At 47.1% G+C, this 26,825-nt stretch overlaps 1 long non-coding RNA gene across 1 annotated transcript; it reads right to left on the bottom strand.

Moving 5' to 3' along the window:
- Positions 1–760: 760 nt before the first annotated feature.
- Positions 761–25,440, bottom strand: LOC131910774 (uncharacterized). Its single transcript, XR_009379220.1, has 4 exons — positions 25,336–25,440; positions 24,828–24,904; positions 3,075–3,176; positions 761–1,030 (listed from the first exon to the last, which is right to left on the bottom strand). It is a non-coding gene; the product is annotated as an uncharacterized LOC131910774 (long non-coding RNA).
- Between the last annotated feature and the right edge of the window lie 1,385 nt (positions 25,441–26,825).

Here is a 26,825-nt window from a genome sequence, read left to right as displayed (position 1 = left end):
ACAGTGTGTCTGCAGGAGCTGAGGAGAGCTGAAATGGGATTCAGATAATGCCACTTGGCATTCACAGTTGCTACGCGTAACCTCTTGGGGCTGAGACCATGAATTCTGACTGTTTCTTTGCTTTGCTTTTTTGGGGGTGGGGTGGGGTGGGGGTGGAGTGAGGGGTTTACCTGCTTAGGCCATGTGTACAGTCTCCTCATGTATCCATGCTAACCTAACTCAATGCTTTTTTCTGTTACGGTGAGCCCTGGTTGGATCAGCAGATACCCTAGAACTTTCTGCACCACAGCCATCCAGTCACATGTTCCAATCTTCTCCTCCCAGTTTCTTTCTTTCTTCCCGTTTTGGTCTTTACCATCCTGATGCCTAATGGGAGCAAAGAAATGAGACCCAGAGAAGAACACAGTGTGGGCTGTATTGCCAAGGGGTGAGGTCAGTGCATGCATTTTCCGATCAGACTGAGGAGGCAACTCCAGTCCTCTGTGAAGTTCTCTTATTTTTAGTTTTTTGTTTCGTTTTGACACATTGTTACATGATGTATTTACTGGTTTCCAGAGGGGACTCGAGAGCTTTTCCAGCAGTGTGTCTCCAACTCTAAAAGCATCGAAAGGAGCAGACACTGAGACGTCTAGACTTGGGAAGCTCACGTGATTTGTAGCAGCCCAGGGAGAACTTGGGAAAGCACAGATCCCAACTGGGCCCAGAGAAGAGATGTCCAGGGGCCGGCAAGCTGCTGCCAGTGGGCGGCTACCCCGGCTGGAGACACGGGCTGTGCTGGGTCTTCATGCCTGCTCTTCCTGCTGTCGTTTCTAAGTCTGCTTTCCTCCAACTGACACAGAGCATCCTTTCCCTTCTCCAGACTCCTTCACTCCATGCTTGTCTGCTTCTGTTTGTGCCCCACGGAGCCCTGGGCACCCGAGTTTTTACGTTCCAGTTCCTCTTCTGTGGACAGACTAGGGAAAAGGGCAGGATGGCCACCCGCCTCTAAGCTCTTAACTCCAGGGCATCCTTAGCCGAGTCCTTCAGGATCCTGTAAACACCAGATTTGTGGGTTTGTGGTGTTTTTACTGCGTCTATCTGCTCACACGCCCTCAAAACCCTAAGTGCCGCTATGGCAGATCACTCTGTGTACTCTCTGAAGACCGTGTTCTCAACAAGGTTTACCTGGGAATTTAAAAGCCCTATGGCTTACCAGTATGCACACTGTTGTTATATTAGCCTGTGTGTGTAGTTTGGATTCCACTTGCTTTTATTAAAGTGGTGCTGCACAACACTGCAGTGAGCCTAACAGTCATTGGCACGACCTCTTTGCCTGCTTACAAGAGGTCTTCACAGCCGGACTTGTTGGTTATTGATGTTCCTTCATAGAAGGAGGGTGTGGGCGGGGTCACTGGACCCTCACTGAGCACCCAGCCCTTCCTCCCAGCCGGCTGTGTGAGGTTCTGCCCTCCTGGCACTTGGCTTTGAGGTCTTATCGGGGAGCTGGAGTATGAAAGTGGGGGAATATTAGGGCAAGTGGCCCCGGCTAATCAGCTATTGGGAAGCCATCATCCACTCTGGGTGCAGACTTTCCAGTGTGGCTGCTTTGGAGACACCACGGTCCTCTCAGCAACCCCTCAGCTATGCTTTGTTAGTAAACTCTCTGGTTCTCCTGGGTGAACTTCCGTGAAATCAAACTTTTGTTTGTCACTGGGACTTTATGAAGAGGGTCGATGTTGTTAGTCCGTTCCTCTGGGGGAAGGGGGAAATAGTCTCACAACACCTGGTAAGTTTGTTATTATGCCTCATGATGCTAAAAAACAAAACAAAACAACCCCCCCCCCCCAAACTAAAAAGCTTCTGCAGCTGTGAAGGTCTGAGTAAGTCAAGGCAGGTCAAAGTGAGGCTTAGAGTTGATGAGATCAAAATTTCTTCAGTCAAAGCTCAATACGTCAACGTTAAACCTCTGCTTCCATCGATGGAGCTTAAAAGGCTTCACGTTTTCATTCAAGTTTTCCCTAAATATTACACAGTAGTTAAAAGGACCACTGGGTGGCTGACTCCGGGTGTCCAGTGTCCCATGCTTGGAGGCTATATTAATGTGGTCAGACGGATTGAAGGGGAGAATATGTTCAACTAGACCCCAGGGAATTATAGGACATCCCAAAATGTCCTGTAACTGTTGGGAGTCTGCTGTTCTCTTGTTCAGGGAGACCTCGGAGACTCACCCAGCAGACTCTAACCCCTGTCCAATCTAGAAAGAAGAGAGTCTCTATGGCTGGAAAATTTCCTCCATGCCTCCAAGTAAAGCTAGAGCCGAGCAAGGCCTTTGACATACCCTCACACAGACGAAACAACTGAAAAGAAGGATAAAGGGCCAGGGGCTCCTCTCAAGCCCAGGTGACCCCTGAGGGTCGGGGACTCAAGTGGCCTTGACGGTTAATAGAGAAAAGGTTCATTTTGCTCACTGTGCAGTCTTAACTCCCCAGCAGGAAAATATAGCCAAAGACCAATGACTAGTGTTTCCTCAACCATCCAAGGGGTTGTGCTCACCATACGTTAGGCTTATCTCCACATAGGGTGTGGTTTAGACAACTATTTCTCACTAATGATTTTCTTCGTGGTGAGAAAAATGCTGCCCAGATTTAAGACCTCAGACCTTGGCTCACTTCAGAACCTGTCTGCAGCCAAGAGAAACAGAGCCACTGTTATTTTAACCTAAAACACAAATGATAGTGAAATATCTCTTCTCTCTACCCAGAAGCTGTATGGGAGGGACCCCATATTGATTCTAGCCACTCCAACGTCTGTCAACAGGCCTGAAGGCAGAGCCTGGGCTCATCACTCTGAAGAGCAGCTTTAGAGCCAAAGACAGACAAGGAGCGCAGTGGATGGAGGCCTTGGGAGCCTGTCAGGAGACCTAATGGACTTGGATTTTGACATCTCAAATGGCTTCTGTTCTGACTCCGGGTGCCTCGCCCTGCTGATCAGCTTGTCTTCACTTCTGTAGTCAAAGGCCTCCTTTCCTCCAGACACCTGGCAGTTACACAAACGAAACTACCCGTGCTTTTGGGGGGTCTTTTTTATAGACCTACTGGAGGGGAGCCCGGACTGCTGTGCCTAATGACCCCATTCGGCCAGAGGAAGCCAGATCGGTGTTCGCCTCTTCTTCATCTTGCAGCTGGCTCTTCAGAAAGCTGGAGAGGATACAAAACCATAGGAGGAAATTAGGGCAGTCAGCCTAGGTTCTTGGTGCTGAGGAGTCAATCCGGCCAGATTGTCCAGTTCAGCTCCCCATAACGGGATGAGACAAAGTCACCACCTTTGTGAGGAAGGCAGGCGCCATTTTGCTGAGTGTGTGGCCCAGCCAAGTTCCAGGATGTGGTGCAACTTTTTATAAAAAGATAGCCTGCCAAATTGAATATAAATTGATCATGTGTTCCTTTGTGTGACACTTGAAGTATTTTTTTCCTAACATGGGGTTCCAGGCATAGGTTACCATGCCCAGATTGTCTTCCTTCTTTCCTTCCTTCCTTCCTTCCTTCCTCTTCCTCCTCCTCCTCCTCCTCCTTCTTCTTCTTCTTCTTCTTTTTTTTTTTTTTTTTTTTTGAGAGAGAAGGTTTCTCTGTGTAACAGCCCTGGCTGTCCCAACTCACTCTGTAGCCCAGGCTGGCCTCCAATTCAGAGATCCGCCTGCCTCTGCCTCCCGAGTGCTGGGATCAAAGGTGTGCACCACCACCACTCGGCTTCAGTTTGTTTTCTTATTGCACTACTGAGGGAGCCCTGTTCCTTGTATGCATGCTAAGCCAGTGCTCCAGTGTGCACCCTCAGCCTGTAACTGTAGGCGTCTACTGGGCAAATTACATGGTACATTAATTGTGCCTCAACAAAGCAATTAAAGTGTCACCAAAGAAAAACCGCAGGGCTGGCCTTTCAGCTCACTGAGCTAACAAACACCCTGAGACCCTGTTCTAAAGAGGCCTGGGGATGCCCTGGGGACAAGACAGATAAAATCCCACTCTCTATGTGGCCAGATGACATCTGTACTTGTTATCCAAGCACCTGATAGGTAGAGGCAGGATGAGTCAGTTGGAGGCCAGCCTGGGCTACATGGCCAGCTAAGTTCTTGGTGCCATGAAAGACTATGTCTCAAAATAAGTAAGACAGAGAGCTGTTGAGGAAGACACCTGGCACAGACCTGTGGGCTCTACACACATGCACACACATTACACACATGCACACACATTACACACATGCACATACATTACACACATGCACACACATTACACACATGCACACACATTACACACATGCACACACATTACACAAATGCACACACATTACACACATGCACACACATTACACACATGCACACACATTACACACATGCACACACATTACACACATGCACACACAGGAAGCTGGAAGTGTTTGTTCTTACCTCTAATGACTGCAGAGCAAGAGCCTACCTCAAAAAAAAAAAAAAAAAGAAAAGAAAAAAAGAAAGAAAAGAAAAGAAAGAAACCCCGTTCCACAGGCGACAGGAAACAAGATTAAAAATGGAGATACTGTCAGTTGTGTTGAGAAAAAGGAAACAGGGAAGGGTGGAGTTCTGTGTTTGTTTTTCCATTTGAGATAGGGTCTCCGGTATCCCAGGCTGGCCTCAAACCAGACGTATAGCTGAGGCTGGCCTTGACTGAACTCACTCCTCCCTCTGCCTCTTGAGTGCTGACTCGCCAGGACACTGGAGGAGTTTTAAGCAGGGGCATGTGGGGCGGGCCAGTGAGCCTCCAGGACCCTCACGTCTCCACCCCAGCCCCGACCCTGACACACACCCCAGTGCTGAGATCACAGGTGAGCAGCTCCCCCCCCCCCCCCCCCGTTTTACACGTTTCTGGGACCAAACTCAGGAACTCATGCTTGCACAGCAAGCCTTTTAGCAACTGGGCCATCCCCCAGCCTCCCTTTATGTTGTTGTTTTGAGATAGGGTTTGGCCATGTAGCCCAGGCTGGCCTCCAACTGACTCATCCTGCCTCTACCTATCAGGTGCTTGGATGACAAGTATAGATGTCATCTGGCCACATAGAGAGTGGGATTTTATCTGTCTTGTCCCCAGGGCATCCCCAGGCCTCTTTAGAACAGGGTCTCTGGAGGGGAGTGCCAGGCAAAGGGATATGCAGGAAAAAAGGTGGCGATACAGAAGTGTGCAGGGGACAGAAAGAAGCCAGAGGGGCTGGAGGGAAGAGGGAACTCAGAAGTGATGGGACAGACTCTGACTTGGCACTGAGTAGGAGCCATGGAGGATTCTGGAGCTGGAGAGGGATCTGGCCAGAGAGAACCCTTAGGCAGAGCTGAAGGGAGGGGCCTGTTGAATGCACAGGTGTCAGGGCACAGAATGGGCCTGGACCAAGTGGAGGGATGGAAAGCAGGTAGGTTGTGGGCAGACTTTGAAATTGAGACCTCCAGCTGTCCTGGTGTGCTGCAGAGGGACCCAGAGAACTCCAAGCACTTGAATGTGAGGTTCTGAACCAAATGAGGTTCGGAGAGAGAGAAAGTGTCCCAGTGTTGCAGTTGGCAACAGGTCTGTGGCCCCAGAGAGGCTGCTTAGATGGTCATCTTTCCACCTCTCCCTGTTCACCCAGCCTCTGTCCACAGCAGCTCCCCTGGGATCCAGTCCAGGAGCTTCTAATCCTTTTGTCCTGAACTCAAAGGGCACAAGCTCCCCCTCACCCACACAGCCAGGGCCAGCCAAGCCTTATGTGGAAATGTTTGGATGCCAAGGAAGGAAGGAGGCGGGGCATTTCCCGGGCCGTGTGACCTGTGCCTGGCCCCAACAGCTCAGCTCCCTCAGCTCTCCCTCACACTTCCTCTCCAGCCTAGATTTATAGAGTTCCGATTCCTCTCCATCTCGGCCACTGCTCCTCTGGTCCTCCCTCTGACCACATAGGGATGGTTCTCATAGCCCTACACAGCTTTGGTATGACTGTGTGGCTCGCACCCCACGAGGTGTTATGCCCTCCCAGGCTCTCACATCCTCATGCCTTTAAGCTTCCTCTTCTTTCCCATCTAAACATCCTCCATCCCTCCTCCCTCCAGAAAAGGCTCGTCCATTGTCTTATTTTTTTTTCCTGAGCACAGCCCTAAGGCTACTACTACTACAAAAAAAAAAAAAAAAAGGAAAGTTTAAAAAACAAAACAAAAAGAAACCTGGAAGATAAATTTTGTAAAGACTTTACCAGGTAAAGATAAAACCAGCTGTGATTGCCCCTCAAACCTGGAAAAGCAAGTGTTCCCATTTTACAGATTGGAAGATTGAGTCACAGAGTATGTCGCTCACCAAGGCCACACAGCTACAAACCAGTAGAAGAGGACCAACCCCCAGCCACACTGCTCCACCACCTCAAAGGAAAGACAGCTGAGGCCTCCAGAGCCCCCAGCAGGAGAGACAGGAAATAGGAAGTGACTAAAAAGGCCCAGGAAGGGGCTGGAGAGAGATGGTTTAGTTGCTAAGAGCACTGGCTGCTCTTCCAGGGGACCTGGGTTCAATTCGCAGCACGCACATGGCGGCTCACAAACATCTGTAACTCCAGTTCCAGGGGTCTTAATGCCTTCTTCTCGCCTTCAAAGGTACTTGGCTGAATGTGGTACACAGACACATAAAATAAAACAAGACAGTATTTTTGTTAAAGGAAGAAAAGGGAAAAGGAGGAGGGCGGACTCAGCAGCCATGCACACAAGCAGCAGCGGCATGGCGGCCCCGAGAACCGCCACTGCACGGTGGCGGAGGGGCCCTGCACGTGGAGCATCTGCCACTCGGGCACCGAGTTCAGTCTCCAGAACATGTGTAGAAAGCCATGTGCAGCGGCGCACACCTGTAACAGCACCTCTGGGGAGGTGCGGGCAGGAGAACCCCGGAAGCCCTCAAGCCAGCCCGCCTAGCAAATCTCAAGCTCCAGGTTCCGCGAGAAACCCTGCCTCAAAAAATAATGTGGGTAGGCACGGTGCCGTACAACTTTAATGCCAGCACTCAGAAGGCAAAGGCAGGTGAATCTCTATGAGCTGAAGGCTGGTCTACATAGGTAAGACTCTGCTTCAAAAACTAATCAGTTCAGGGAATCTCTGTGACCTCCACAGTCAACAAAGTAAAGATCTGAAGGGAGTAAGAAAGCAGTTCAGTTCAACACAACTAAGTTACAGACGTCGGTTCAAACTTTGGGAGTCTGACCCCTAGTAGTTTATTTTAGGCATATGTAAGCACAGCACAATTTGGTGAAGATTTCCTTGTGATAATTAACTCAACCCCATGTGCACAATAGAGCTTAAGACATGACTACATGGAAACTCTTTGTAGCCAGGTGGTGGGGATGCACAGCTTTAATCGTAGCACTTGGGAGGCAGAGGCAGGTGGATTTCTGTGAGTTCGAGGCCAGCCTGGTCTACAGAATGAGTTCCAGGACAGCCAGGGCTACACAGAGAAACCTTATCTCGAAAAACCAAAATCAAAAAGGCAAACTCTTTGCAAGGTACATGTGACATTTTTCATAAAGATGGGGTCTATAGATTGACTATGTGTGACACCTTCCTTAGAGATAGGTTCTTATAGATGGACAAAGTCATGATAAGGGGCTGGGGAAGCACCCACTGTAGCCACACAGATAATGCAGAGATCACCAGGCTATTAATCATGTCCCTCCCTTTGAAGAGACAAATGCGTTTATCATTCTTGTTCCTCCAGTGCCCATCTGTGAGCACTTATCTGAAATCCTCCGTGCCTTGACGTTTAGCTGGTTAAAGCATACAGGCCAGGTATAGCGGCGGCACACGCCTTTAGTCCCAGCACTTGGGAGGTGCATAGTGGCATAGCACATGGAAAAACTCTGTCTCAAAATAAATAAATAAAATAAAGTGTGGGTAGTGATGGAGGAATACACCTCTGGCCTTCACATGCATGTATACACATGTGTACATGCATACCCTACACAGAGAGAGAGAGAGAGAGAGAGAGAGAGACAGAGACAGAGACAGAGACAGAGAGAAAGAGAGAGAGAGCCACAGAACTCAGACAAGGTGCTGTACCCATCCTTACCATGTATGTTGAAGCTGAACAGGAAGGAATTTGGTGTCTGTCTAATGGGACCTTCAGATGTGGCTTTTTCCTCCACTAACACCTACATTACAGACTAACGTGAGGCCCTGAGGTGTATAGCTGGGAACAGATAACAAGTGCAAAGGCCTTGAGGTACGACTGAGCATCCCAGAGAAAAGCAAGGCCAAGGGAACCAGCCAGGGTAAGGGGAGGAGGGAGGCTCAGTATCTAAAGCCACATCAGAGGCCTTCGGGATCAGGTGACAGAAGAGTCCAGAAGGCACACACACACACACACACACACACACACACACACACACACACACACACTTGAGGCCTGGAGATCTGGGCTGCTGGTGGAGCTGCGCACCAGGAAGGGACGATGGAGGCGACGGCAGAGTCAGACAGGTTCCTGCACTCCCTACGCTGGCTTAGGTGTCTGTCCTCATGGGCTTCTGTAGCAGAGTTTGGTCCTTAAGGAGTGGGCACTGAGGTAATAGGATCTTTAAGAGATGCAACTTGGTGGGGGTGGGGAGATGGTGCCCGCTTGAGGACCAGAGTTCAGTCCGAGGCACCTACATAAAAAGCTGGACAGGTGGGCTGTAGTGGTGGCTCAGAGGTTAAACATTTGCTGCTGTGGCAGAGGACCCACGTTCTGTTCCCAGCACCTACACGGCAGCTCACGACCATGCTTGACTCTGGTTCCCGGGGGTCCAATGCCCTATTCTGACCTCACAGGGCACCAGGCACACACATAGTGTACATACATACATGCAGGCACAACATCCATACACGTAAGTCAATCTTTGAAAGGAAGGTTGGGCATCTGGGAGATGGTTCAGAGAAGAGCTGTGTGCTGTTCCGGACAACCATGCTCTGCATGGCTTCAGGGACTGACCTTACGGGGCAACAAGGGAACAAACAAAGGATAGACACACACAGACCTGTGCCCAGAGAAGCTGCGATTGGCGGTCTGTGTTTGTTCTGAAGGAGGACGCTAACCACTCAGCAACACCATCCAGAAACTCACTGTGTTTGTTCTGTATATCTGAACTGGGGAGGCAGGTTTGACCTCTACAGCTGGAAGAGGTGGGCTAGCTGTCTCAGTAGGAGGTCTCTGTGGAGGAGCAGTGCCTGGCGGCAGTCCTCCTGGAGGAAGCGGTGGTTGACAGTGTTTATACACTGTGGGAATCATTCCTAAACACTGTACTTGGACCAGAGGAAGGCTTTGCCTCTCCCATGAGTCTGAGGCACTGGGGCCCTAAACCATGTGGTCCACACCCATGTCAACAAGCCATATTCACTCAGGATTTTATCTGCTGCTTCCACATTGACTCGGGGTTTCCTCTGCTTCCCACAGTTCCCAGCACCCATGTCAGTTGGCACACAGCTGACTGTCACTCCAGCTTCAGGGGAGCCCATGTCCTCTGGCCTCTTGGGGACCTGTACTCATCTGCACATACCACGTATAGGCACACACACACATCCACGTAATGTAAAATGATTTTTAAAAATCTTTAAGATATAAATTAAAAGCTGGGCTTGGGGGTTCCTGTTTGCGACCCTAGCTCTGGCACAGTGGACACAAGGGACCCCTGGGGCTCCCTGGCAGCCAGTGTAGCCGACTTGGTGAGCTTCAGGACAATGAGAGATCTGTCTCAAGCTACAAGGTGGACCGCTTCTGAGGAATGACAGCTAAGACTGACCTCTCACGCACGGATGTGCAGACGTTTGTGCGCACTCACAGCCATACCCACATTAGTACACATAGACACACACCAACAGAGAGTGAGGGGGTGATTTGTCGGCAGATACTTCGGTCATCTCAGGGGGCAGGGGCTGCAGGACCCAGTCTCCCTCTGGCGTCCTGTCCTGTTTCAGCACATAGGGTACCCGTCAGATCTGACCCAGGTCTAGCACCAGCCCTTGGCCTTGAACCCTCTGCTGTGTGTTACAGCCCTGGCTGTCCTGGAACTCACTCTGTATACCAGGCTGGCCTTGAACTCAGAGATCCACCTGCCTCTGCCCCCCTCTGGAACTAAAGGTGTGTGCCACTGCTGCACAGCAAATACCCTCTTCTTTATAAAAACTCTGTCAGACATTTAGTGATCATAAAAAGCATGGATGACTATAATTCCCTCCGACTCCCACATCCTAGCATGTACCACTGTGATTCCCTCTCCTGGGGTTAGACTGAACTTGGTGACTTGTGTGTGTGTGTGTGTGTGTGTGTGTGTGTGTGTGTGTGTGTGTATACACTCGTGCACCTACTTATGCCTGCATGTTTGTGTGGGAGTTACACGTGTGTATATATGTGTGTGAAGGCCAGAGGGCAGCCTGAAGTGTTCATTAGGGGCCATCCACCTTGTTTTCTGAGACAGAATTTATCACTGAACCTGGAGCTGGCTAAGCAGGTTAGGCTGACTCACCCGGAAGCATCAGGAACCTGCTTCCCTCCACGCCACAGCACCGGATTACAAGTGTACCCTACCATACCTGCCCTTTTCACAGGTTCTGGGGCAGAACACAGGTCCTTGTACTTGAACCACAAGCTGGTTAGCAGCTGAGCCATCTCCCCAGCCTGCGATTCGACTCTGACAACAAAATGTGACCCTGGTGGAATGCTCCTTCTGAGACTGGCTATAAAAGGTTGACATTTCTTCCTGTTTTCTTTTGGGTTTTCTAATTTTTTATAGGGTAGGAAGTAGTGCAGTGGCAGAGTGTTTGCCTGGCATTTGGGAGGCCTGGGGCCCAATCCCCAGCACCTCCACCAAAACACACTTTGTAAAAACAAACAAATAAAAAATAAAAAATTATGTATGTGTATGCATACCTGTAGGGACATGTGCACACACATCCAACACACACACACACACACACACACACACACACACACACACACACACTGCCTAAAAATTAAAATTAGAAAAATAATTAAAAATAATAAAAAACAAAAAATAAATAAGAAAATAAACAAAAGCATTTTTAAGCTAAGAAAAGGAGCTGCTGGGGCTGGAGAGATGGCTTGGCAGTGAAGAATGTCTGTGGCTATTACAAAGAGCTGAGCTGGGTACCTAACACCCACATCAAGTGACTCACAACCACCTGTTAATTCCACGTCCAGAGATCTGATGCTCTCCTCTGGTCTCCAAGGGCACCTACACTCACATACACACACACACACACACACACACACACAAACACACACAATATATCTTGAAAGAAAAAGAGAGGGGCTGGGGATGTGTCTCAGCTGGTAGAGTTCCTGCCCAGTGTGAACTAGACTATGGGTTCCATCATCATAGCTATGGTAGCAACCGCATGTAATCTAACCACTCAGAAGGTGGAGGCAGGATTGGGAGTACAGGGTCATCCTCAGCCACACAGCCAGTGTGAGGTGAGTCTGACACACACAAGATCCTGTGGCTTAAAAAACAAAATTAAAAAGGTGGGTTTGGAGGCCAAGTGGCAGTGGCGCACACCTTTAATCCCAGCACTCAGGAGGCAGAGGCAGGTGGATCTCTGTGAGTTTGAGGGTAGCCTGGTCTACAGAGTGAGTTCCAGGTCAGCCAGGGCTACCCAGAGAATCCTATCTTGAAAGACAAAAAAAAAAAAAAAGTAATTATCTGGAGTGCTATTCTGTGGTTTGGTGAGGCCCCCTCCATATTGATTTTTTTCTTTATTTTGCCAAAGCCTGAATATGCTACAAGATGATCATCACTGAACCACCTCAGCCCCTCACTGGGGGGTTCTAGGCAGAGGCTCTACCCCTGAGCCACACCCCACCCTCCAATTGAAATCTAATCTTGATTACTAGTAAGAACAGGACCAGGTGGATCCTACAGTCTTGTTGTGCAGGTATAGCAGATCTTTGTGAGATCCTGTGACTCTGGTTAGGTCTCCTGCAGGCTCCTATCCCTCATGTGATGAGCTACACTGTCTCAGGACTCTGCCACCCAATGGTGGCTCCCCTGACCTTGGACTCTAACCATGACCGAATGAAAACTTTCTTTAGAACTCATGAAGTCTGTGGTGTTGTGTTATCAGCACAGAAAACACACCATGGCGGAGCAGTATAATATGGCTGCTATGGGCCTCTGGGCTGACTGAAGTAGCTTCCCAGAGGACACAGAGGCTTTCATCCTGAGTCCTAAACAGACTAATGCTTCATTTCAGCCTCTCCACTGCTGGGATTGTTGTGTGACACTCCACCTGATTCTCAGGCCTGTAGCTCCCTGCCAGCTCTGGTTAGCAGCCTCCTAAGTGGAATACATAAGCCTTGTGTTGGGGAGAGACCAGAAGGAAGCAACATTATAAAGACCTAATCTTGCCATTGGTCTCAGGCTCTCATGTGACTCCACACAGCCCCATCGTTGAGCCTGACTTTATTTCAAACAGTGAAAGTTTAATTATCTTGGGTTTTTTTTTTCATTAATCTTGAGTTTTATGAAATATGGCTCATCCAGTAAAGGTGTTTCCAAATAAGCCAATGACCTGAGTTCAATCCCTGGACCTGTATGCTGGAGGGGGAGAGCCATTCCTGGGTTGTCTATCTCAGCCATGCCCTTCCCCCAATAATGAATAAAATGTAATCGTTTTAAATGCCATTAAGATAGCGATCTTCGGAATTGCCTATGCTTCTCTGTGTGTGCGTCATCAGTTGTGGAGATCAGCAGACAACTTGGGGTGCTGTTCCTCAGATACTGTCCACCTTGGGGTTTTTTGGTTTTGTTCTTCTCTTTTCCTTCCTTCTTTCTTTCTTTCTTTTCCTTAAGGATTTATTTATTGGGCTTGATAGCCCACATCTTTAATCCCAGCACCTGTAAAGCGGTGGCAGGCAGAGCTCTGTGAGTTGTAGGTCAGCCAGGCCTACACAGTCAGAGACTGTCTCCAAAAAAGATTTTATTTTTATGTTATGTGTATGTGTGAGTACCTGCATGTATGTCTGTGACCGCTTGTATGCATGGTATCTGTGAAGGCCAGAAGAGGGTGTTGGATTCCCTGAAACTGGAGTTACAGGCAGCTGTGAGCTGCCCTGTGGGTGCTGGGGACGGAGTCCGGGTCCTCCCTAACAGCAGCCTGTGCTCTTGACCACTGAGCTCTCTCCAGATCTACCTTGTTCTTTGAGAAGGGTCCTGAAATTTGGCAGCTGGACAGGCCAGGGAGCCCAGGGACTTGGCTGTTCTTTCCCTGCAGTGACCATCAGGCTTTCTTTTACAACCCCGAAGGGGAGATGTAAAGGAGGAGGTCAACTGAGAGCTAAAATCGGTTAATATATCAGAAAAAGGGAATTTATGTGCTCAAACTACATTCCTAGAGGTGGCTAGGTAAATGTTAAGAGTCTATAATGTTAGGATAAATACCACTAAGGCCGTATAAGAAAGGAGAGTCTGAGCTTAATTTACCTTAATTCAGGAGATCATTTGGCCTTGGATGTTTGATAGATATTTCAGATAAAATACACCGTTATGAGTTCTTGGAAGCATACATAGCATACAAGAAAATCATTGCAGAAATTGGCTAATATATATACAAAAGCTAAAATATCACCAATACTTCTTAAGCCATGGCTTGACGACCTTTCCTGTTGTGATAGTAGCTGGATGCCATACATTTTCCTGAGGCTTGCAGCAAGGCAGGACCCACTCATGCAGCTGTGAGGAATGTCCTCATTCATGTTGAGTGGAGACTTTTCCTGTGTGGCTGCTTTTGCGTACCCACATTCCCGCCAGTAACCCCTCCCTCTTGCTTAGTGTGAAAGCCCAATAAGTCATTGGTTTCCCAGGGTGAACTCTGATGAAACTGAACTTTGGTTTGTCATTGGGATCATACTTCGAGGCTAAACTAATGTGGTCAGAGGGATCAGAAGGGAGAGTATTTTCCCCCTTGCCATCCATGATCAGTGAGGTCCCAGGACACTGTGGGCCAGCTCTGGATGTTCTATAACTGTGGAAAATCCCCTGTTCTCTTGTTCAGGGAGGCCATGGAGACCCACCCAGTGACTCTAACCAGTGTTGGGCCTACAGAGAAGAGGAACACAGAGGACAGATGTTCTCAGTGCTTCCACAGAAGCCACAGTCAAGCAAGGCTCTGACTGAGCCTCCCAGAGATGGGACAAGTGGTAAAGACCAGGCCAGAGGAGCCAGAGGTTCCTCCCACGACCAAGTGACCCCTGAGGACTAGATCTTCAAGTGGCCTGATAGCACCAAAAGAATGTGATAATTCTGGCCAACCGAGTGGTCTTAGACATTAAGCAGGAAAGTACAACCAGAGACTAAGAATTGGCCAGAGTCGAAGGGCTCACACTCCCAGAGATTACCTAGGACTCTATATGAGATGTCATTTACACAACACATCTTGCTAAATGCCTTCTTCTTCTTCTTCTTCTTCTTTTTTTTTTTTTTTTTTTTTGAGACAAGGTTTCTCTGTGTAGTTTTGGTGCCTGTCCTGGATCTCCCTCTGTAGACCAGGCTGGCCTCGAACTCACAGAGATCCGCCTGCCTCTGCCTCCTGAGTGCTGGAATTGAAGGTGTACGCCACCATCACCCAGCTTTGTTTGCTTCTTGAAAAAAAAAAAAAAAAAAAAAAGGCTGCCCAGATACAAGACTTCAGACTTAGTTCACTGTAAAGAACAGACCTGGAAATAGGTCCAATATTGTTCTAATGTAAAAATTAAATGATGGTTAAATATCTCTTCTTCCCTGTCTGGAAGCTGTTTGGGAAGGGCATTATGCTGATGCAACAGCTTTTACCTGATGGAAGAGCTATCAAAAGGCACCAGAGCAGACTGAGGTTCTGGAGACCAACCCTAGAGTCCAAAGACAAACAAGGGACCCAGTGGACAGAGCCTCTTCTGAGCCATCGGAAGATGCTAATGGACTTCGACTGGGATTTTCTTCTTTCTTTCCTTTTTTTTTTTCTTTTCGGTTGTTGTTGTTGTTGTTGTTGTTGGTGGTGGTGCTGCTGCTGCTGCTGCTGCTGCTGCCTCCTAAGTACTGGGATTAAAGGCATGCACCACCACTGCCAGGCTGATTAGGACATTTTAAAATTGTATGTCCTGGCTTCGGATTCTCCACCTAGGATTTGTAATGCTAATAACTGTTGTCGGTCTCCTTCCAGACACCAGGCAAGCACTTCCTTTCCTCCCTACACCTGACAATTGGGGCCTTTTAGATAGGTCCCCAAACTGCCACACCCCAAATGCAGCTGGAAGAAGCCAGATCATCCATCACCCCAATCCCATAATGCCATTTAGGGTTACCTCTTCAGGGGAGTGAGGGGGAGTAAAAACAGGAGGTAGAAGCCGGCCTGGCAGTTTAGGGGTAAAGACTACAAGGAAAAAAAGGCAATTTCCTTATTGACTGGAAGCCAGAAACGCCCTTGGGACACTTGGCAGCTTCATCCTTGCCAGAGGCCAAAGATGCCAAAGTGTGTGGGGAGCTCTGAGCTCTGATCTGGCCCTAAATGACTCTAAGGTTAGCTCTTTAGGGAAACAGAATGTTAAAGTCGCAATGGGTGCCTGTTAAGGAGAAACTGGCTAAGAATCTCTGGCTTGGGTCAGACTTAACAGTCCATTGGGGCCAGCTCAATCTGCTGCCAAGGAACCAAGCCTTGGGAGGCAGGCTCCCCTTAAACCATGCTAACAGAGTAGATGGAGTAATTAATTTCTTGTACCAGGCCTAACTCAGGCTTATTGACTCCACTATATATATCCCCCCTCACCCCATAATAGGAAGGAGAGGAGGGATTTGTAAGAAAGATCAAATATGAGTCTTTTCTATCAAATACTATAAGACTTGTGTTTAGGAAAAGGAATTCAAATCTTTATATACCCCCCCCACACACACACACACTGTTATGCCCAGATTGCAAGGACCCCAAAAAAACCACCACAGAGATCGAATCTTGAATGTAAAAGAAAAGAGCCTTTATTTTCAAGCTCTGAGCTTGGTTTCTCTGTCTGTCTGATGTAAGGGTGGGTGTTATTTATTTGTAAGCATTGTTTACCGGGCTCAAGAAAACAGGAGGTACAACAGAACCCACTATAAGAGTTTTTATTAGGGAAGAGAAACAGTGGAGGTGGGTGGGTGTACTGAAAGGAAAGGGAAAAGAAAGGTGCAGGGGTGGGTGGTAGAGTGAGTGGGGTAAGAGAGAGAGAGAGAGAGAGTGGAGAGAGAGCAGAGCCTGCCCTCTGGCATGCGTATATGGGTGTGTGTAGCTATGCCACACATGTGCATAGATTACATGACCACGCGGCATGCAGATTATGTGACGACGCTGCACATGGATTGAGTACGATGTAAGGCCCTGGTGTGACAAAGCATTTTGCCTGACTGCTGGACAGCGAATTCGAGGAATAATAACACCAAGCACATGTGTGGTTCATAGACATACATGTAAACAAAAAATCCATACACATAAAATAAATCTAAAAAGAATACATATATAGTCAGGTATAGTCATGTATGCCTGCCAGGGGGAAGGTGTGTTTGAGGACAGCCTGAACTGCACTGTGAGGCCCTGTCTCTAAATCCAAGAAGAACGGACAGAGAGACAGACAGACAGCTGACAGCATCAGAAATGGCAGTAAGTAAGCGGGAAGGTGCCGTTGAAGGTCTCAGTGAGGGGAGGAAACCTCAGCGGACAACTGAGGGAGGTAAGAGGGCCCTGTGGGTGTCGGTGGGAGAAACACTGCAGGCAAGACAACGACCCTGAAAGTGTTCTGGGGCCATAGGGGAGGAACACCTCAGTGCATCGTCGGGGCCAGCTCCAAGCTGGGGTTCCCACTAACATCCGATTTGCCATCCTTAAGGCCTGGGCGGAAGACTAGAACACCTCCGGCCTGGGTGGGTACTGACATTGTGATCAGCAAAGATTAGAATTTAGCCAGCCAGCCTTGGGAGTGCCGCATTTAATCCCAGGACTCTTGAGCAGTAGAAGGAACACTGTGTTTGAGGCCAGCCTGGTCTACATAAGGACTTCCAGGCTAGCCAAGACTACAGAGTAAGACTCTGTCTCAAATACAAAGGGGCTAGGGAATGGCTCAGTGGTTAAACAGCTCTTATGGAGGACCTGAGTTCAAGCCCCAACACTCACATCAGGCAGCTCACAACTGCCTGTACCCCAGCTCTCAGAGAACCAGCATCTCTGGTCTCTGCAGGAACCTGCACCCACATGCACATACCTCCCCACAAACACATGTACATGTAATTGAAAATAAGTGGAGTGGAGAGGTGATGCATGCTTTTAGTCCCAGAGCACTGGGGAGGCAGAGGCAGGTGGATCTCTGAGTTTGAGGCCAGCCTGGTCTACAGAGTGAGTTCCAGGACAGCCAGGGCTACACAGAGAAACCCTGTCTCAAAAAAAAGCAATAATAAATAAATAGATAAATATTTAAAAAAAAAAAAAAGCCTAGGACATATCACACGGTATGTGAGGGGCGTGTAGGAGAAAATGCAGACGTGACCCAGCGCCCAGCCTACTTGGCACACTGCACTTCTAAATAAGGAGCACAGAAGACCGTGCTCCTGAAGTCAGAACATGAATTCTGAAGTAGTCTACGGACTTCTGCACTCTCCATGTCTCCTGTAATGTGCTTCCGAATAGAGACCCTGGTGGTGTGAACTGTCCAATCAGTGATAATGTGCTAACCAATCACAGATGACAGGCTTCCACATGTAAGTGGTTGCTCAGTGCAGACACTGATCCCTGAAACCGTGTCTGGAGTAGTTTATCTCAGCGCTCACAACAGACCCACGGGCATTTCGGTCTTGGGGGGTGGGGTGGGGTGACCAGTAATGAGGACAGGGGTGTGGTAAAGAAACTATCTACATGTCTGCTCCATGATATGGTTAAGGTTTTTATTGAGAGAGAGAGAGAGAGAGAGAGAGAGAGAGAGAGAGAGAGAGAGAGAGAGAGAGAGAGAGAGAGAGAGAACAGCCTGAGGCATCTGGACGAGTCCAGGTAGAAAGGGAACGAAGTAGATTGAAAATGGCCAGGACTAGAGAAGAGGGGAGAACAGCAGAGATCGTGATTGTGAGGGCTATTCTTGGTTCTCAACTTGACATCTGAGATGAACTAAACCCTCAAAATGGAGTGGTACACTTGTGAGGGATTATTGCTTAATTTGAAGTGGGAAGATCCACCTCTAACCTGAATCTTTTGAGGTGGGAAAACCTCTAGTCTGGTCCACACCTTCTGGAAGCCTGTATAAGGACATGGAAGAAGGAAGCTTTTGCTCTTTGCCTGCATGCTCTCACCTGGCTGGCAAGTCCATTCCTTCACTGACATTAGAGCCTACTTCTTCAGGATTGCAGTGTATCCTGAAGACCAGTGAGACATCCAGCCTCATGGACTGAATAACTACCGAATGCTGTGTATCACATATATGTATGTGTGTGTGAGAGAGAGATCTATTCTCTAGATTCTGTTCCTCTAGGGAACCCTGACTAAGGCAGTGAGAGACAGACATAAAGCATAGCAAGAGAGAGTAGGAGACAACAGTGAGAGCAGCTAGATTATATACGGATGGGTTGAGGGGTCCCCTGAGCTGCAGAAAGTTAAGTAGGAAAGAAGGCGAGAAGGTCTAGGATGGTCATGGACTTGAAATGTGTAACAGGTGCTTGTGATACTGAAGGAGCCTAGAGGCCAGCATGTGCTTTGATATGCTAATAGGTGCCACAGGTAGCTGGTCATATGTCCCATTTTGCCAGAGGTAAGGGAAAGGACTCCTTTTGGTAGATAGAAACTGGTTTCAAAAGTTCCCTGAGGAACTCTGGCTTTTCCCCAACCACCAGAAACCCTACTATAGTCCAGCTTGAGTTCATTTCTGCATATTTGGACAGCCTGAGACCTAGCACTTACTAATATCTCCTCCCTGTGAGAGTGTGTGTGTGTGTGTATCTGTGCTGTGGAATGTTCTGTATGGCAAATGTGTTGCTCTGATTGGTCAATAAATAAAACACTGATTGGCCAGTGGCTAGGCAGGAAGTATAAGTGGGACTAACAGAGAGGAGAAAAGAAAGAACAGGAAGGCAGAGAGAGACACTGCCAGCCACCATAATGACAAACAGCATGTGAAGATGCCGGTAAGCCACGAGCCATGTGGCAAGGTATAGATTCATGGAAATGGATTAATTTAAGCTGTAAGAACAGTTAGCAAGAAGCCTGCCACGGCCATACAGTTTACTTGGTTGGGTTTGAGCGGCTGTGGGACTGGCAGGTGAGAGAGATTTGTCCTGACTGTGGGCCAGGCAGGAAAACTCTAGCTGTGTGTGTGTGTGTGTGTGTGTGTGTGTGTGTGTGTGTGTGTTCTAGTGTTCTATCAAAGGTAGTTATTGTAGCCTTCTCAAACAGGTAGCCTGGATGGTTAAGTCTGTTCTTAGAGAATACAGAGGTATCTCTGATAAAGTACTCTCCTTCATCTGGGCATGGATCTGGCTGGATGCTGCTAATGATGATAATTACAGGGAGGCTTGAACTGGGGTTTGGGCTGAGCATAGCTGTCAATGCAGAAGGTTATCCAAATATTCCTAGAAGTGGTTAGATAAGGAGTTAGAGGTCTATAAAGTTAGTAAGGCTGTAAGAAAGGAGGAGTGTAAAGCTATTACTGAACATCCACCTGACCTAGGCAGTGTCTGCTTGTGGAATTTGTCTTAAATCAGGAGACTTGCATATGGACTGTTATTACTGCTAGTCCTTGAAAGTGGCCAAGGAAGATATCTGATTCCAGAGAAAACCTTTCCTGAGGCGGTTCTCCAAATACCTGGAATGTATATGTCCAGAGAGTGATCAGTCCACACTGTTAGCCCTTCTTAGGGAAAAGTCAATTGGGAAAACTATGAAGGCATACATGATTTTCATAACAGAATACAGCTGATATATAACAAGCCAAGTAACACCAAAAGCTCCTTGGGATTTGGCTTCCTCTGGAGGAATTCCCTGATTCCTCCAGGTAGTGACTTTGCCATAACCAGCTGAGTTCTTATGATATATTCCTGTGGCCTGCAGCACCCAAGGACTCAGATTTCCCGAGTCTTCCTCTTCCTCTTTTCACAGATTAATCTCAACAGATTGTAAGGTCCTGCTCCTACCAATAGGATGAGATGCAGTCACCACCCATGTCAGGAGCAGAAGACAGAAGCCATCTTGACTAAGTGTTCTTGCAGGCCTCGTCTGGTTTCTGTCAAACCCTTTTTTTTTTCCCCCAGAAAGAATTGCCTTGCCAAACTATTTTGACTTTGTTTGTGTGCTCCTTTGTGGACACTAAGATTATTCTTTGTTTCCAGTATCACTTAAGATTTAATTCAAATGCCAGGTGGTATTGGCGCATGCCTTAAATCCTAGCACTTGGGATACAGAATCGGGTGGATCTCTGAGTTGGAGGCCAGCCTGGTGTACAAAGTGAGTTCTGGGACAACCAAGGCTACACAGAGAAACTCTGTCTAAAAAAACAAAAACAAAAACAAATAAACAAAAAGATTTACTTCAAAGGGGCCCGAGTTAAATTCCCTGCACCCACATAGCAGTTCACAACAATCTGTAACTCCACTTCCATGAGATGATGCCCTCTTCTGGCCTCCATGAGTACTGCATGCATGATACACAGTCATATAGGCAAAACACCCACACACATAAAATAATCTAAAAAGAAAGAAAGAAAAAAAGAAAAAGCCAAAACATTTAATCCAAAGGTGGGAAAAGCATTTGTGACTCTCTCAAGTCTGGCGCCCTCTTCTGGCCTCTGAGGATACCTGCACACACATGCACAGACACAAAGATAAAATATTAAAATCTATAAAAAGAGTCAATCCAGTTGGGTCTGTCAGTCACCTCAGGAAGGAGGATTTACCTTAACCCAGGCTAAAGAGATTGGAGAAACAATTATCCCTTTAATGAGATAATGCGCTTTTAATGAGAAACCCTGATCTCAGCCATCCCTTACAGAGCCACTGCCATGTAGTTCTGGTAAATGTGCCTACTTTTCTTACACAGAAAAACTTAACTTTTTCTTCTTTCTGTCTCTTTTCCCCAAATCCAGGCATGTTTGCCCTGACACTCTGGGCTTCCTTTTTTCCTCTGAAGACTACCACCTTATGCCACATGCCTGCCTGATGACTATGTTGGACCCCAGCTCAGCTTCCCTTCTCTGCCCCCTCTTCCAGGCAGCTGCCAGGACTTGCAGCTGTCCTACTCTGTTGTTTTTCTCTTAAACTCTAATTAAATTGTCCCCAGGCTTCCTTCTGAGTCCAATTTCTAAATCCCTTTATTAATGAGCTTCCTTGGTAATGTGGGGAATGTGTAAGGCCAGCAGGGAGAGATGCAGTCTAGGGATTAATGGGCCACATGGAGGATTTGGGATTTTGCTCTGAGAGAGGTGTGAATCACAGAGGGCTTTGAGTTCAACGATATCACATGATCAAGGAGGGTGTCTGTGTGTGGATTTTCTTTTTCATTTTTGAGACAGGGTCTCATTATGCATCCCTGGATGGCCTAGAACTCACTATGCAGGGCAGACTGGCTTTGAACTCACAGAGATCTGCCTGCCTCTGCTTTCCTAGTGCTGGAATTAAAGTTGTGCAACACCATGTCCAGTTTATTACATTTTATTAGTGTGTGTCTCTGTGTACACAAGTACCACAGTGTATGGAGCTCAGGTGTCAGCTCTGGAGAGGTGGTCCTCTCCTTCCACTCTATGGATCCTAGGGATTCAACCCAGGTGGTCAGGGTTAGCGGCAAACACCTTTATCTGCTGAGACATCTTTCAGGCCCAGATCATCTGGATTCTTGAATTTACCCAGAAGTCACACTCCTACCTCAGGGTAAAAGAAAACATCATGCCAGGCGGTGGTGGCGCACGCCTTTAATCCCAGCACTTGGGAGGCAGAGGCAGGTGGATCTCTGTGAGTTCAAGGCCAGCCTGAGCTACAGAGTGAGTTCCAGGAAAGGCTCCAAAGCTACACAGAGAAACCCTGTCTCGAAAAAAACAAACAAACAAAAAAAAAAAGAAAAAGAAAAAATATCATTGTCCCCTGCCCTGTCCCATCTGTGACCCTGAGCAATTTCTTTCTACTCCAGCCTCAATTTTCCCACTCTGTGAAGTTACACACAGACCTTCCTACTTCATAATTTTAAGAATTAGAGCTCTGGCACCAGCGCAGATGTGGTCAGACAGGGTCCCTAGGGGTTAAGGAGACAAGAGGGAAGCCACACTGGTCTTGGGCAGGAACTTCTGAAGACAGAACAGTCAAGGGGACCCTGACTCTGCTCAGCTTGGAGGGGCTAGGAGAGCAGCATGCAGACAGTCTTGTGATGCGGGTCCTTCCTGCACCCCTGCACCCTGCTGTACCCACGGCATGACAGCAGTCCTCCAGGCCCCTGGCAGCTGCAGGCCATGGTTGCTGATCAGCTTCCCTCCTGGCTGTGAGTCTTGTTACTATGTTTTGTTTGTTGATGTACAGGGGATCCCTATTACTGACTGGTGCTTGATAGGCAAGGGCTACTACTGGGTGACACCCCAGCACAGGGTACTCTGATTAATGCACACATCAGAGAACCGTGTGGGTGCAGAGAACCGAACCCGGGCCCTCTACAGGAGCAGCCAGTGCTCTTGACCCCTGAGCCATCTCTCCAGCCCCCACTCACACTTTTCCTCAAACACCATCCTCCCCACACCCTGCATCCTTATTTCAGGCCCAGGTCTCCTCTGTCCCTGGTCCTCAGTCCCAAACACTCACCCCAGCACTCTTAACCCTGCCTCTTTGCTTGCTGCCTCTCTGTATGTCTGCCCTACAGGGTTCTGGTGGGGTGGGGTGGCCCACACACTGTCCTTACATAGAGCACCAGCATGTACACAGTGGTGACTGACTCACTGGCTGCTCAGTGGTCAAGTGTGTAAAGAAGGAGAGAAATGGGTACGGGTCTCAGGATTGTGGAAAGAGCTGAGAGGTGAAGTGTGGCCACACTGGCCAGTAGGATGAGCAAACAGGCCTTGACCTGATAAGGATTTTCTGGGGTATTCTTCTCTTTCTTTCTCTTCTTCCCCACCCCACACTTTCTTTGAGAGAGAATGTTGTTGTTTTCTTATTCTTTGTCTCTTTGGGGGCCTGCCATCCAGCTCCCAAATAAATCACATGGAGGCTTGTTTTTAATTATGAATGCCTGGCTTTAGCTTGGCTTGTTTCTTGCCAACTTTTCTTAACTTTAAATTATCCCATCTGTCTTTTGCCTCTGGGCTTTTCCTTTTCTATTCCTGTGTACCTTTCTTTGTTTTTCACTCTGTGGCTTACTGTGTAGCTGAGTGGCTGGCCCCTGGAGTCCTCCTCCTTCTCTGACTACTTCTTTCCTCCCAGATTTCTCCTTGTATTTATTCTCTCTGCCTGCCACATGCCTATCCTTTCTCCTGCCTTGCTATTGGCCTTTCAGTTCTTTATTAGACCATCCGGTGTTTTAGACAGGCAAAGTATCATCACAGAGTTAAACAAATGCAACATAAACAAAAGTAACACACATTAAAATAATATTCTACTACATTTCCCCCTTTTTGTCTAAATAAAAATGAAAGGTTTTAACTTTCACATAATAAAACTACATACAACAAAAACAGTTATCAAGTAAGAATTACATTTACAATATTCTGTCCATTTGTAGTTAGCATATTCAGAGAAAATAATGCTCTTATCTTATCTTAGTGAATCCAAAATTTTACACCTAATTTACCTTCTATCATAACTAAGGAAAACTGCAACTTATCAACTCCATCAAAGACCTAGAAGGATGTAATATTATCTAACAACAGAGATATTTGGCTGCCAGGACAGTCACCCAAAGTTCCTCTGCAATGCTGGGGCATGCATCTTCAGCATACAGGCCAAGAATATCTGGCAAACTTTTCAGTGAAGCAGGAAATTTGAAGGACTGTCCTGCCCTGTATTGGCAAAGTTCATCAGTCTCTTTCCTCTGTGTCCTGCCAAATATCTGGCAGTTTATTCTGTGAAGCAGGAACCCTGAAGGACCATCCCACCTTGTTTTAGCAAAGTTCAGCAGTCACTTTCCTGTGAGTCCTGCATGTCCAGTTTATACAACATACTGTCAATCAGTCAAGGCAAGAGCAGCTTCTTGCCCAAATGGCTAGCCTTGCCACATTGAAAGCAAACTCTATAAGGAGTTTCTTTGATGCTCATCATCTCTGAAGTAAATTGGTGCTGCCAGGAGCAGATGTGTCTCCTTGTCATGAAAAGTCCTAAGGTAACAAAACATTTTAAATGCCATATTCCGTAGGTCTTTGAAAAGTTTGAAGACCATTGATATATCTAAAATATACCTATTTAACCTAGAAAACATATCTAATGTGACTACAGGTTTAACTACAATATATTAACTGCCAACCTCATTTCTTATACATTGCATTTTTAAATGAACTGCATAAGCACAATACCCCAAACAAGAGTAGAAACATATATACACTGTAACAAAATTAAATTTAAATTTGAATCAATATACCAAAATTCATGCCAATACAAAATATCTGAGATTAACAGTTGTCTTTTTATCCTATATTCCCTTAAATTATAACAAACATCCATAACCCAACAAATAACCAAAGACCATCCACATCCCCCAACTCTTGGGAATGTGGGTGAGGTTTTCTCCGTACTACTTCCTGCTGTCTGTGGATAAAGTATCTTTAGGGTCCCTGAGAAAATTTTGAGATAATGACCAAGTCCTGGGAAGACTAGCAGTAACTTTTGCTGATAGATATCACCTGTCAAATTTCAGGAGGTCTAGCCAGATCAAACCTGATCCATGTTAACCCTGAAGGAATCCACAGCCTCTCATCTCCTGTGGGAACAAAATTCCAAAGCATTTTTTATTTCTATTTGAAAAATACATTTTTTACTTCATTTTTAAAGTTAAGATAGCCCTAACACATCTAGGTTGGTTTAGCAGTCCAGTTCACAATCCCATATGTCCTAGCCGCTGCCTTTTGTTCTTCAGCATTAAAAAAAAAAATTTCAGAATCAACACAATAACATACAGGATCCAGACTCCCTGTGAATTTCCCTCTTATGTGGCTTTTTTCTTTTACTCTCTCTTTAAGGACTTTATTTTATAAACTATTCATTTTTTCTATAACAATACCCTTTTTCTTTTCTTAAGCCTAGGCACATTGTTAAACACACTGCAATCTGTTTAAAGTTTTTTCCATCTGGACCTCTTTTACTTCAAATCTCTAGTTTTTTGACCACACAAGCAAACTTAAAACTGCTAACCTACACCTGGATCCTCTGCCAGTGGCTCTTGGCTGGCTCTGCCTGCTTCTTGGTCATGAAAGCCAGGCCTAAAACCCACAGCTTGGTCAGAGGTAGGTAACCAAGAACTGCATTCAACCTTCCTAAAGTTCTAGAATGCTGATGCTTGTGCTGTGGCAAGCGTTTTTACTTAGTTTATTGTTCCTATTTAACATACTAGCTGCTCAAGGCCTCACTGTCTGGCAGAAAGTGTCCGGCAGAAACTCTTAAAGTAGCCATATTTTTAAAAAGCTTTTTCTGGTACTATGGAAATTGAGCCCTATGTTGGGTGCCAAAATGGTGTTTAACTCTTTGTCTTTTTGTGGGGCCAGCCACCCAGCTACACAACAAGCCACAGAGTAAGAAACAACATAGGAATAGAAAAGGAAAAGCCCAAAGGAAAAAGATAGATGGGATGATTTAAAGTTAAGAAAAGCTGGCTAGCAACAAGCCAACCTAAGGCCAGACATTTATAATTAAGAATAAGCCTCCGTGTGTGATTTATTTGGGAGCTGGGTGTCAGGCCCCCAAAGAGACAAAGAGTAAGAAAACAACAAGAGAGTTTCACTATGTAGCACTAGCTGGCCTGAACTCACAGATATCTGTGTTCTTTTCCCTCCAGAGTGCTGGAGTTAAAGGCAAATGGCACCTTGCTTAGTCTTTTTTGTTGCTGTTGTTGAAACAGGGTCCCATGTAGTCCTAGCTGGCCTTGAACTCATTGTGTGGTTGAAGCAGACTGACCTCTTGATTCTCCTGCTTCCGAGTGAGGCCTGAGGGAGCTTTCTGATAGCCTTCTCACAGCCTGCAGGCTAAGCTCCGAGAGTGGCCCAGGGGACAGCTGACAACGTCAGTGAAGCAGCAAGCCAAGGGTGGTGGTGCAGGATTTAGTTCCAGCACTCTGGAGGCAGAGGCAGGCAGATTTGTAGTAGTAGTTTTTCATCTCCCAAATAAAGACACAGAAATTTATCATTAATTATGAATGCTAGACCTTAGCTTAGGTTTGTCCCACTAGCTCTTTTAACTCATTTTAACCTGTTTCTATTCATCTATGTTTTGCCTCAGGACCTTTTACCTTTCTTTCATTCTGTATGACCTACTTTCCTGCTTCCTCTGTGTCTGTCTGTCTGTCTGGCCCCTGGTGTCTCCCAGTTGTCTCTTTTTTTCTTTCCTCCTTGAGCCTAAATTCTCCTCCTACTTACTCTCCCTGCCCAGAAGTCCTGCCTATACCTCCTCCCTCGCTGTTGGCTGTTCAGCTTTTCATTAGACCAATCAGGTGCCTTGGGTGGCAAACCATCTTTACACAGTTAAACAAACTTTCTGCAACACAGATCTCTGAGTTCGAGGCCAGCCTGGTCTACAAGGTTAGTTCCAGAACAGCCAGAGCTACACAGAGGAAACCTGTCTCAAAAAAACAAAACCAACCAAACAACAACAACAAGGAGTTAGAGGTGGGTGAGAGCCTGATGGTGCTG

This window comes from Peromyscus eremicus, chromosome 5, assembly GCF_949786415.1.
Source record: "Peromyscus eremicus chromosome 5, PerEre_H2_v1, whole genome shotgun sequence".
NCBI lineage: Eukaryota > Metazoa > Chordata > Mammalia > Rodentia > Cricetidae > Peromyscus > Peromyscus eremicus.
The sequence above is the reverse complement of the archived record's forward strand: the minus strand, read 5'-3'. Positions and strand labels throughout refer to the sequence as shown.